General features: G+C 41.8%; 1 protein-coding gene across 16 annotated transcripts in view; it reads right to left on the bottom strand.

The window, feature by feature from the left end:
- Positions 1–9593: 9593 nt before the first annotated feature.
- LOC118399164 (plectin-like) overlaps positions 9594–14243 on the bottom strand; it is a 185234-nt gene continuing 180584 nt past the window's right edge. For all 16 annotated transcript variants that reach the window (XM_035795002.2, XM_035795004.2, XM_035795003.2 and 13 more), the window contains one exon: positions 9594–14213. The gene's annotated coding sequence lies outside the window, so the exon portion shown is untranslated. The remainder of the gene's footprint in view (positions 14214–14243) is intronic.

Below are 14243 nucleotides of genomic sequence, written 5' to 3'. Positions count from 1 at the left end.
GGCCAGTGTCAGGATCCACCGTGCATTTCTCTATCAGATGTGGGTAGCTGAGATTTTCTTGTGAGTTTAGATCATAGAACACTTTGACCTCCTCAATCTGGTCAGAGAGTAAGCCTTTTTCATAGTGGCCTTTCTCAATTGCTGAGTCCACTAAAACATATTTATTTCCAACAGGGTCAAATAGGCCTTTTGTGGATACCTGTACCTCAAGCAACCGGGATCCATAATATTTTGGAATCACATACCTTTTTATGGCTTGGAATACAGATCTTTTTTCAGTGTAGGAATCTGTGTAACCATCAACAGCTCTCTCTGCAGCAAGGAGTTTTTCTCTCATCTCAGGTCCAACAATTCCTTCCTTGACATCTTCTACTGGAACTTTCCAGTTGTTGATTGGGTCTATGATCCCCTCAGTGGCAGCCTGGGCCTCCAACAGGGCCAATGCTCTGCCAGGCTTCAGTAGACGTTTCCTCAAGGTTTGATATATTGCTATATTATGCTTTGTCTTCTCCAGGAAGACTCCAGCTACTGCACCGGTGCCTTGTGCATGGCCATTTTCCTTCCCTTCCATATCTTTTGTGATCAACTCCATCTTGACTTTCAAATCTGTGTAAAGACAGAGAATATTTTGTTAAACCTCTGGAAACTAAGGGTGTATTGCAATGAGTACTGGACAGCATACTATCTCAAGGCAATCTCTCAAACATTTCAATGCGAGTTAAATCACCCGCACTGATCTCAATTGCAACAACCATCATTAGCCACAGAATTGCTGCTTTTGTCAGTGTCAACTTTTAGTCCTGGTTGCTGTCAACATCATTGAAGACATTTTCACTTTGGTGAGTATAGAGCCCCACAGTAGAAGCATCATAATACCTATAAAACCTAGCAGTTAAACACAGAAATGGTTTCAATAATTTGTTCTACTACAGAACCACTTTCATGTAGGCTTTCGCTGGCATGACATTTTGATAACTGAAAAAGTAACTTAGTCAGAGATATTTCCTATCAATGTATTCGGCTCTATTTACTCTCAGAATCGAAAATTCTAATTATTAGCATCAAAGTAGACTTGCAAGATTATAAATCCCTGCAAGCTCCTGTACGCATTCTCGAGGTGTAACTTTGCATTGGGACTTTTGATCAAATCAAATGTATTTATAAAGCCCTTCTTACATCAGCTGATATCTCAAAATGCTGTACAGAAATCCAGGCTAAAACCCCAAACAGCAAGCAATGCAGGTGTAGAAGCATGGTGGCTAGGAAAAGCTCCCTAGAAAGGCTGGAGCCTAGGAAGAAACCTAGAGAGGAACCAGGCTATGAGGGGTGGCCAGTCCTCTTCTGGCCAAGATAGCCAAGATGTTCAAATGTTCATAGATGACCAGCAGGGTCAAATAATAATCACAGTGGTTGTCGAGGGTGCAACAGGTACATAGCCGGTCACTCTGCCGCTCCTGCTGTCTCTAGAGAGTTGAAAACAGCAGGTCTGGGACAGGTAGCACGTCCGGTGAACAGGTCAGGGTTCCATAGCCGCAGGCAGAACAGTTGAGACTGGAGCAGCAGCACGGGCCAGGTGGACTGGGGACAGCAAGGAGTCCTCAGGCCAGGTCGTCCTGAGGCATGGTCCTAGGGCTCAGGTCCTCCGAGAGAGAGAGAGAGAGAAAAAAAGAGAGAGAGAGAGCATACTTAAATTCACACAGGACACCGGATAAGACAGGAGAAATACTCCAGATAACAGTCCCCCCGATACAAACTACTGCAGCAAAATACTGAGACAGGAGGGGTCGGGAGACACTGTGGCCCCATCCAACGATACCCCCGGACAGGGTCAAACAGGCAGGATATAACCCCACCCACTTTGCCAAAGCACAGCCCCCACACCGCTAGAGGGATAGCTTCAACCACCAACTTACCATCCTGAGACAATGCCGAGTACAGCCCAAGTGATGCATATACAGTGGCAAGGAAAAGTATGTGAACCCTTTGGAAATACCTGGATTTCTGCATAAATTGGTTACAAAATTTGATCTGAACTTCAACTAGGTCACAACAATAGACAAACACAGTCTGCTTAAACTAATAACACACAACAATTATAAGTTGTCATGTATTTATTGAACACACCGTGTAAACATTCACAGTGCAGGGTGAAAAAAGTATTTAAACCCTTGGATTTAATAACTGGTTGACCTTCCTTTGGGAGCAATAACTTCAACCAAATGTTTTCTCTATGCTCAGAAGGAATTTGGACCATTCCTCTTCACAAAACTGTTTCAGTTCAGCAATATTCTTGGGATGTTTGATGTGAACTGCTCTCTTGAGGTCATGCATTTACATTTACATTTAAGTCATTTAGCAGACGCTCTTATCCAGAGCGACTTACAAATTGGTGCATTCACCTTATGACATCCAGTGGAACAGCCACTTTACAATAGTGCATCTAAATCTTTTAAGGGGGGGGGGGGTGAGAAGGATTACTTTATCCTATCCTAGGTACTAGCTAGGACGGACTTTCCTCTGGTCAATTCGCTGACCTTTTGAAGGATGAAGGGGGTGTCACATCTCTTCTTCTAATGCCTTTGGCATTGGCCCATCCTTGTCTCAGGATGGTAAGTTGGTGGTTGAAGATATCCCTCTAGTGGTGTGGGGGCTGTGCTTTGGCAAAGTGGGTGGGGTTATATCCTTCCTGTTTGGCCCTGTTGGGGGGTGTCCTCGGATGGGGACACAGTGTCTCCTGACCCCTCCTGTCTCAGCCTCCAGTATTTATGCTGCAGTAGTTTGTGTCGGGGGGCTAGGGTCAGTTTGTTATATCTGGAGTACTTCTCCTGTCCTATTCGGTGTCCTGTGTGAATCTAAGTGTGCGTTCTCTAATTCTCTCCTTCTTTCTTTCTCTCTCTCGGAGGACCTGAGCCCTAGCTAGGACCATGCCCCAGGACTACCTGACATGATGGCTCCTTGCTGTCCCCAGTCCACCTGGCCATGCTGCTGCTCCAGTTTCAACTGTTCTGCCTTACTATTATTTGACCATGCTGGTCATTTATGAACATTTGAACATCTTGGCCATGTTCTGTTATAATCTCCACCCGGCACAGCCAGAAGAGGACTGGCCACCCCACATATGCTCTCTCTAATTCTCTCTTTCTTTCTCTCTCTCGGAGGACCTGAGCCCAAGGACCGTGCCCCAGGATGACCTGACATGATGACTCCTTGCTGTCCCCAGTCCACCTGACTGTGCTGCTGCTCCAGTTTCAACTGTTCTGCCTTGTTATTATTCGACCATGCTGGTCATTTATGAACATTTGAACATCTTGGCCATGTTCTGTTATAATCTCCACCCGGCCCAGCCAGAAGAGGACTGGCCACCCCACATAGCCTGGTTCCTCTCTAGATTTCTTCCTAGGTTTTGGCCTTTCTAGGGAGTTTTTCCTAGCCACCGTGCTTCTACACCTGCATTGCTTGCTGTTTGGGGTTTTAGGCTGGGTTTCTGTACAGCACTGAGATATTAGCTGATGTACGAAGGGCTATATAAATACATTTGATTTGATAGAGGACTGAGGATCTTCCAAATATTGAAAGTGTGTAAATAGTTACCCATGTTATTTTGTAAATGTATATATATTTTTTCCCATATTTTTTTCTCCATTAGAATACCATTTTGGTATTTTGTATATAGTTATTTGTTTCAAAATGTATACCTTCACCAATTTGGGCACTTGGGTACATTTGGACTACCTGTGTGGGACACCTGGGTGACTTCATGATATATATCATGTAGCACACTCATTTTGGAAGTTATCATTCTGAAACTTTGCACAAGTACTGAAATTGTCCCCATCATCCTATCTTAATGTTTGTTTAATCTTGTTCATTTTAAAGATGATACAAAAATAAAACAAATAAACGTATGTTGTTTTTCATTGTATTATCTAAACCAGATCTATTGTGTTATTCTCCTACATTCAATTCACATTTACACAAACGTCAGAGTGTTCTCTTTCAAATAGTACCACAAATATGCATATCCTTGGTTCTGTGCCTGAGCTACAGGCTGTTAGATTTGAGTATGTTTTCAGGCGGAAATTGAAAAAAGTAGGGGGTAGCTCTAAGAGGTTTTAATTAAATGTATTTGGCTAAGGTGTATGTAAACTTCTGACTTCAACTGTATCTATGTTGTATGTACGTATATATGTTTGAATGTTTATGTATGCGTATGTATATATATATGTGTGTGTATATGGATATATAAAAAGAAACGTCCCTTTTTCAGGACCCTGTCTTTCAAAGATAAATCATAAACATTTAATGAACATGCACCTGTGGAATGGTCGTTAAGACACTAACAGCTTACAGACGTTAGGCAATTAAGGTCACAGTTATGAAATCTTAGGACACTAAAGTGGCCTTTCTTCTGACTGGAAAAACACCAAAAGAAAGATGTCCAGGGTCCCTGCTCATCTGCGTGAACTTGCCTTAGGCATGCTGCAAGGAGGCATGAAGACTACAGATGTGGCCAGGGCAATAAATTGCAATGTCCGTACTGTGAGACGCGGGAGACAGAACGGACCGCTGATCGTACTCGCAGTGGCAGATCACGTGAAGAACACCTGCACAGGATCGGTACATCCGAACATCACACCTGCGGGACAGGTACAGGATGGCAACAACAACTGCGTCACACCTTGAACGCACAATCCCATCAGTGCTCAGACTGTCCGCAATAGGCTGAGAGAGGCTGGACTGAGGGCTTTGTAGGCTTGTTGTAAGGCAGGTCCTCACCAGACACCACCAACAACTTCGCCTATCGTTACAAACCCACTGTCGCAGGACCAGACAGGACTGGCAAAAGGTGCTCTTCACTGACGAGTCACGATTTTGTCTCACCAGGGGTGATGGTCGGATTCGCGTTTATTGTCGAAGGAATGAGTGTTACACCGAGGCCTGTACTCTGGAGCGGGATCGATTTGGAGGTGGAGGGTCCGACGTGGTCTGGGGCGGTGTGTCACAGCATTATCCGACTGAGCTTCTTGTCATTGCAGGCAATTTCAACGCTGTGCGTTACAGGGAGGACTTCCTCCTCCCTCGTGCTACCCTTCCTGCAGGCTCATCCTGACATGATCCTCCAGCATGACAATGCCACGAGCCATACTGCTCGTTCCGTGCGTGATTTCCTGCAAGACAGGAATGTCAGTGTTCTGCCATGACCAGCGAAGAGCCCGGATCTTAATCCCATTGAGCACATCTGGGACCTGTTGAATCGGAGGGTGAGGGCTAGGGCCATTCATTCCCCCCAGAAATGTCCATGGAAGAGTGGGGTAACATCTCACAGCAAGAACTGGCAAGTCCATGAGGAGGAGATGCACTGCAATACTTAATGCAGCTGGTGGCCACACCAGATACTGACTGTTATTTTTGATTTGGAACCCCCTTTATTCAGGGACACATTATTCCATTGATGTTAGTCACATGTCTGTGGAACTTGTTCAGTTTATGTCTCCGTTTTTGAATCTTGTTATGTTCATACAAATATTGACACGTTAATTTTGCTGAAAATAAATGCAGTTGACAGTGAGAGGACGTTTCTTTTTTTGCTGAGTTTATATGAATGCCCATCCATTTGTAAAACAGGCCGTTGCCTTGGATTTTTTAGTCCTGATTCCTGTGACTAATCAATTTGGCTATTTAAGCTCTGAATATCAGCTACCCAACTTTATCAAGCGTTATCCTGAGCCTATTTGCAATGCATTTACAGACCCGGAAATGCTAAAGTATTTAATTTTTTCGGTATGATCAGTTTGTCAAATGTATGGGTACAAACTTGAAACTTAACTTACATTTTACGATTCTATCACCGGGTGTCTTTCAGAGATATTTTTTTATATAAGTTCTATCATGTTTCAGCTCTTTGGTCTTGGCCATAGTGGAGTTTGGAGTGTGACTGTTTGAGGTTGTGGGCAGGTGTCTTTTATACTGATAACAAGTTCAAACAGGTGTCATTAATATAGGTAATGAGTGGAGGACAGACGAGCCTCTTAAAGAAGAAGTTACAGGTCTGTGAGAGCCAGAAATTTTGCTTGTTTGTATGTGACCAAATACTTATTTTCCACCATAATTTGCAAATAAATTCATTAAAAATCCTACAATGTGATTTTCTGGATTTTTTTTCTCATTTAGCCTGTCATAGTTGAAGTGTACCTATGATGAAAATTACAGGCCTCTCTCATCTTTTTAAGTGGGAGAACTTGCACAATTGGTGGCTGACTAAATACTTTTTTGTAATCACTTGTGGAATGTTTTAACAGCAGTTGACAGTGATAAAGGTTGTGATTGATTACCTGGCACAATGGAGAGAGAGTTCCATCCCACATGGGTGTGTGGGAGGAACAGGTGGAACCAGGTGTTCACTTGCGATCTGAAAGACCGGTTCGTGACAACACTTATGAGCCAATCGAAGTCTTTCATTTTGATTCATGTCTAGATTCATGGCCCTGTCTGGGTACATGTAAAGCATATGTGAAACACAGTTATACAATGCCATTAGGAGTTTAGTGATTGAGGTATACTTTATTCCAAAACATTGCGTCAAGCCTACACTTTAGGATTGAAGTCAGAAGATTACATACACCTTAGCCAAATACATTTAAAATCAGTTTTTCACAATTCCTGACGTTTAATCAGAGTAAAAATTCCCTGTCTTAGGTCAGTCAGGATCACCACTTTATTTTAAGAATGTGAAATGTCAGAATAATAGTTGGGAGAATGATTTATTTCAGCTTTTATTTCTTTCATCACATTCCCAGGTGGTCAGAAGTTTACATAAACTCAATCACTATTTGGTAGCATCGCCTTTAAATTGTTTAACTTGGGTCAAACATTTCGGGTAGCCTTCCACAAGCTTTCCACATTAAGTTGGGTGAATCTTGACCACTTCCTCCTTACGCAGCTGGTGTAATGAAGTCAGGTTTGTAGGCCTCCTTGCTCGCACACGCTTTTTCAGTTCTGCCCACAAATTTTCAATAGGTTTGAGGTCAGGGATTTGTGATGGCCACTCCAATACCTTGACATTGCTGTCCTTAAGCCATTTTGCAAGTATGCTTGGGGTCATTGTCCATTTGGAAGACCCATTTGTGACCAAGCTTTAACTTCCTGAGTGATGTCTTGAGATGTTGCTTCAATATATCCACGTAATTTTCCCCCTCCTGATGCCATCTATTTTGTGAAGTGCAGCAGTCCCTCCTGCAGCAAAGTACCCCCACAACATGATGCTGCCACCCCAGTTCTTCACGGTTGGGATGGTGTTCAGCTTGCAAGCCTCCCTCTTTTTCCTCCAAACATAACAATGGCATTATGGCCAAACAGTTTTGTCTTTTTTTCATCAGAGGACATTTCTCCAAAAAGTAAGATATTTGTCCCCATGTGCAGTTGCAAACCGTAGACTGGCTTTTCTTGTGGCGGTTTTGGAACAGTGGCTTCTTCCTTGCTAAGCGACTTTTCAGGTTATGTCGATATAGGGGAGTCATTTTACTGTGGATATAGATACTTTTGTACCGGTTTCCTCCAGCATCTTCACAAGGTCCTTTGCTGTTGTTCTGGGATTGATTTGCACTTTTCGCACCAAAGTACGTTCATCTCCAGGAGACAGAATGCGTCTCCTTCCTGAGCGGTATGACGGCTGCGTGGTCCCATGGTGTTTATACTTGCTTACTATTGTTTGTACAGACGAACGTGGTACCTTCAGGCATTTGGAAATTGCTCCCAAGGATGAACCAGACTTGTGGAGATTTGTGGTATGGTTGAAAAACGAGTTTTAGTGACTCCAACCAAAATGTATATAAACTTCTGACTTCAACTGTACACCAAGGTAAGTATTTGTCATGCATCATCTGAGCAGGATCAGGTGGTAACAGAGGTCTCATCAGGGTCAGGCAGCCAGGGAAGACCAGTCTGTGACAGCGCAGATGTGAACTTTTGCCGATACAACACTTTATTCTCTCTGTTGAAGCAAGCACTAGACAAGCAAAGACTGAAACTATTTGAAGGCAGTCTGACAACCTTTAAAGTTGCTTCTCCAAAATGTATCCAGGGTTGATAGAGGCTTTTCCCGATGACACAAAACATGTAAAAACAAAAATGTGAAGAAGACCTGGGAGACACTATTGATGATGATGAATGGATACAGATGTTAGAATGCCCAGTCATGTTCATATCATCTCAGACATAAATTACTGCAATTTAAAACCATCCATAGAACATACTATATGCCAGTTAAACTGAATATCATTCACTCAGAAATTGTATTCTTCTGCTGGAGGTGTAAAACACAAAAAAGGGACATATTTGCACATGTTCTGGTGTTGTGAAGGCTGGCTGAATCCTGGCAAAGACTATGTTCTTTTATCAGCTCAGTATGCAGATTCCTCCCTTCTCCCTGTTTTTGTTTGCGTGGAAATGTTGATTACTGGAGACCGTTATCAGAAGAAACTGTGTAACCTAGCATTTATAACGGATAAGAAATAGAGTGACATTAATTGGAAGGTTGGTTATCCACCAACAATGGATGGAAGAAATGTCAAGTTATGTATCACTATATTTAATTTATTACAACATTAAGGGTAAACTGTGCAACTTTCATAAGGTCTGGATTCCTTATATGGAATACTGTACAACAAAAGGAGTCCGTGTTGAAAACATCACCACGTCAGGGGAGATACCTATTTAGGCAGTCTGATCCTGAGCCTTCCGGCCGTCCTGTACCTTGCACCACCACACTGGATTATTGATCCTCAGCCTGCCCTGATCCTTCCTGCTGTCCTGTACCTTGCACCACCACACTGGATTATTGATCCTCAGCCTGCCCTGATCCTTCCTGCTGTCCTGTACCTTGCCCCACCACACTGGATTATTGATCCTCAGCCTGCCCTGATCCTTCCTGCTGTCCTGTACCTTGTCCCACCACACTGGATTATTGATCCTCAGCCTGCCCTGATCCTTCCGGCCGTCCTGTACCTTGCCCCACCACACTGGATTATTGATCCTCAGCCTGCCCTGATCCTTCCTGCTGTCCTGTACCTTGCCCCACCACACTGGATTATTGATCCTCAGCCTGCCCTGAGCCTTCCGGCCGTCCTGTACCGTGCCCCACCACACTGGATTATTGATCCTCAGCCTGCCCTGATCCTTCCTGCTGTCCTGTACCTTGCCCCACCACACTGGATTATTGATCCTCAGCCTGCACTGATCCTTCCTACTGTCCTGTACCTTGCCCCACCACACTGGATTATTGATCCTCAGCCTGCACTGATCCTTCCTACTGTCCTGTACCTTGCCCCGCCACACTGGATTATTGATCCTCAGCCTGCCCTGACCCTGAGACTGCCTGCCATTCTATACTTTATGGACTCTGATCTGGATTACTGACCTCTGCCTGCTCTTGACCTGTCATTTTTCCTGCACCCTGTTCTAGTATTAAACTTTTGTTACTTCAACACTGTCTCCATCTGGGTCTTCCCTGAAATGTGATATTGTTTGAGTGTAATTATCTACATGCGAACATATTTGCATCAGGAAAAACATTTAATTACTCAAGACATTGCATGGACTTTTGTGTTGATGCCTCATAAGTTTATTTACATTCTGTTAGGTGTTACATTAAAATAAAATGTCACCCTTTCAAAACGCCATTGTAAGCATGCTTGAAAACCCAACTTTAAAGTAAATCCTTCAAACATTTTTAAAAGGCTTCACAACCAAAAATGTATTCTCAAATGGATACAACTATTTATATTTTCAACCAAGTTAAATGTCCTGCTTTAAATGACGTGCAGCTTATAAAGGCTTCATAAACACTACATACATGTGTTACAAATCATCTACAAGCATATGTCATGCTTTATAAAGGGTTCATAAATGTGGCATAACTGTGTGACATAACCACCAATCTCACATGTGACATAACCCACGATGTCAAATATGACATAAACCTGTACTTTATAAACGATGGCATAAGCACAGCTTAATAAAGGCTTTATAAATCATATTAAATTGAAGGTTCACAAAGCATTTAGAACCCTGTCATGCATCTTGGTAGAGCATTGCAATGCCAGGAGAGTGGGTTCCTGAAAACACTCATACATAAAAATATATTCACGCATGACTGTGAGTCACTTTTGATAAAAGCGTCTGCTAAATTTGATATTATTTTAAAACATTTCTAGGATGGTACAACTTCTTTCCCTCTTGTGTGCATAGTCAATATTGGACCAGACCTCAACTTTCCCCAAAATACTGTGCTGCAGGGTGTCACACTCTGTGCAGTCACGCACAGCAAAACACGTTGGTGAGGCATTTTAAAATCCATTTAGATTTTTTGCCTACTTATGTTTTCTTTTCCCAAATAAAATGTTCTCAGTTTTGTTTTTCCAGGTTTCAGATTTCCCCAATTGTTTCAGGTTCTCCCTCATTTTTCTTTCACGTTTTTAATTGAAAAACTACAACATTTGATTTTCTGTCTTCACTACAAAGCTTAAGCCGCATCAGGGGATGACTTTTGAGGTATGTGAAAAATCTAAGAAACATATATTTTGAGTGTAGTTGCCCTTGAATTCAGTGCTCATGCCCTGCATTGTTGTTTGGTTAGAGGGCTTTTTGTTACGGAACAATCGCACATGTGATGATTATGTGCAGTGATTAGCATTATGACCACCAATGGAATGGGTGGAGTAAAAGGCCGGTTCGCATTCCAAATGTAATACAAATGTCACTTATATATGAACATATATGAATCATTGTTAGTGTTTAGACAACAATTTTTCATATTATCATGAATACAGATTATTGACACTTTTATACTATGAATTCAATACATGACATTCAATACATGACATACTTTTATTTGGAAGAATTCCTATTTCTTTTCAGCGTTACCGACAAGATGCTGATCATGTGATGAGTTCGCAAATCAAAATGCCCAATTGTCGTGCCACTGGACAGTGATAAACAAGTGAACCTTTATTCATAGTAATTTAAATGACTAGAGTTGAGTTAAATTCCATACTGTAGCTACCTCAGTCGTTATTTCAAATCATTTCGGTAACTTCACAGCAATTGCTAGCTAGCCAAAATGTTCCTAGCTAGCAGGCTCAGCTAAATAAAAATCCCCTTAGATACAGACATGTCTCATAGTCATGTCATCACATTTGTACATTAAATAATAGAATAATACGAATCAAATGGAGTTTCCCATCTCCCCATTTAGAGTTTCTGGCGCTGCACAGAAAAACAGACATGCTAACTTTCTTTGTTACTTTTAAGGTTGGAACCAACATGCAGTACCTCCAGCAGGCAGAGAGGCAAGAACCATCAATCCACTAGCTCAGGGACAGGCTACAGTATTCACAGTCCTGTGTAATGTTCAATATAATTGCTTTGCTGGACTTTTTGAAACTTGATGTATTTGTCTTTTAATGTTTATTTGTTTTAGCTTTTAGGGATCATTTCTTAAGTGTTAATTACATTTGTGTTTACATCATTAAGCCTTTATGGGGCTGTTATGAATGACCATAGGTGATTGACTTTATAGTCAGTACAGCTTCATATGATACAAGGCATTTATGTATGTGTTATAAATCACCAAAGGGGTCTGACTTGAGTACAGCGTCATGCAAAATAGAGTCTTTACAGGACTATGCAAGTATTACAGGACACTACAGTGTCAATAAATAGGTTATTAACTATCATGATCCAAAGGTTATTGTAGGATGTAAGAGGTATTTAAATGGGCTGATGGACTTGCAAAGACCTGATGGGCCCAACAACGCACAGTATGGCTTGTTTTTGTGTGTGCGTGTACTGAGGAACATGTAAATTGGCGCCAGAAGACAGCCATTTTCAATGTTTTTAGGTTGGGGGCTTTCATAAAGGTCAGTGTTTCTTGGTGTAATGTCATCCCTAGACTATTGAACACACCACACATTTAAGCCTGTGATATCAACCATTCAAAGCTGGCCTTAGTGGAGTGACCACAGAATTCTATAGGAGTGACCTTACAGAATAAAGTACTTGTCATCACTAGTTAACACAGTTAAAAAGTCATAATTATTGCTAAACCCTGCCCATTTCCACAATTGATCTTCTTAAAATAAGATTTTAAACCTAACCCTAACTAATGAAGGCCAAGTTTAATGTGTTGGTCAAGCAGACCTTCCGCATATTTGGGCGGATGTGTCTGGGAATGAGATTAGGTGTAATGTGACTAACATGACTTCCCTTTAGAGCGTATTCCAATCCCTTGACCCAACATGTCTCCCTTTATAAAGCACATGTTGCTATCATATTCCACATAGAGGGTTATGTCACATTTGACATGGGTGATTATGACACAATTATGAACCATTTACAAAGCATGACATACGGTGCTAGATACTTTGTAACACATTTATGTAGTGCTTATGAAGGCTTTATGAAGCCTTCATAAGATAAGCTGAATGTCATTTAAAGGGGGATCAAACATGCAAAGCAATAATAAAATATGTATGACAATATTATGGAAATTTAGATTTTTTTTTACAAATGAAAGCACTTTTAAGGAACAATAAAACAAACAATTGTGGTGGAAAATATGAACACTGGTTTAGGAGGCAACAAGTGATTAAGCTTAAAGATATTTTTCTAATTTACACTGACTGTACAAAACATTGGGAACATTACTCTTTCCATGATAAACTGACCAGGTGAAAGCTACGATCCCTTATTGATGTCACCTGTTAAATCCACTTAAATCTGTGTAGATGAAGGGGAGGAGACAGGTTAAAGAAGGATTTTTTAGCCTTGAGACAATTGAGACATGGATTTTGTGTGCCATTCAGAGAGTGAATGGGCAAGACAAAAGATGTACCTGCTTTTGAACGTGGTATGGTAGCAGGTGCCAGGTGCACCAGTTTTGACCATTCTTGATACACATGGGAAACTGTTGAGCGTGAAAAACCCAGCAGGGTTGCAGTTCTTGACACACTCAACAGTTTCCCATGTGTATCAAGAATGGTCCACCACCCAAAAGATATCCAGCTGACTTGACACAACTGTGGGAAGCATTAAGAGTCAACATGGGCCAGCATCACTGTGGAACGCTTTCAACACCTTGTAGTCCATGCCCCGACGAAATGAGGCTGTTCTGAGGGCAAAATGGGATGCAACTCAATATTAGGAAGGTGTGCATAATGTTTTGTACATTCAGTGTATAATACAGTGTACAGTACATAGCTTGTCAGTACATTTCAAATGTTATAATTATTTTTTAGCTCTAAACATTTATTTAAATATTAGCCCTGTACAAATGTTCTTAGTTGTATTATATAGAAATATGAGGGTTTTGATGCGGTATGAATACTGTATGATGCATAAATTGTGTCATGAACTTGGGAAATACCTGATAATAATGATAATATATACTTTGAACTATGGGAACTGTGTCAGTTTTTTTCTCCAGTTGTGAATCACAGTACAATTCACACCTTGTAATCGACGCAAGCCTTTGATGGATTGAATATGCAGGCACTTTTACAAAAACATTTCAATACAGCAATTGTGGTTTGTGTGGAGGTGGTTAAAGACTGTTACTGCGATCAGGTGGAGGGTGAGCAGGCAGAGGGTCAAAGTTAGACGCGAGGTTGTGGTTTGTGTGGAGGTGGTTAAAGACTGTTACTGCGATCAGGTGGAGGGTGAGCAGGCAGAGGGTCAAAGTTAGACGCGAGGTTGTGGTTTGTGTGGAGGTGGTTAAAGACTGTTACTGCGATCAGGTGGAGGGTGAGCAGGCAGAGGGTCAAAGTTAGACGCGAGGTTGTGGTTTGTGTGGAGGTGGTTAAAGACTGTTACTGCGATCAGGTGGAGGGTGAGCAGGCAGAGGGTCAAAGTTAGACGCGAGGTTGTGGTTTGTGTGGAGGTGGTTAAGACTGTTACTGAGATCAGGTGGAGGGTGAGCAGGCAGAGGGTCAAAGTTGAAGACGGTCAAAGCAGTGATTCATTCTATTTTGCTCAGTTAACAACATAATCCTTTATTTTTTTTAAATAAATGGCTGAAAAATAAAAAGTCTAAAACAAATGATGGACATGTATGTCGGTGCAGTCTTGAACATTGCCGGTGATCTTCTTTTTGACTTGAGGTTCTCAGGATATTGGAAGACATCAAAGCATCAGCACACAGAGGAGGAGTGGAGATGTGGCTAAGGGAGTCAAATACAGACAAACACTTA

This window comes from Oncorhynchus keta, chromosome 20 (genome assembly GCF_023373465.1).
Source record: "Oncorhynchus keta strain PuntledgeMale-10-30-2019 chromosome 20, Oket_V2, whole genome shotgun sequence".
NCBI lineage: Eukaryota > Metazoa > Chordata > Actinopteri > Salmoniformes > Salmonidae > Oncorhynchus > Oncorhynchus keta.
The sequence above is the reverse complement of the archived record's forward strand: the minus strand, read 5'-3'. Positions and strand labels throughout refer to the sequence as shown.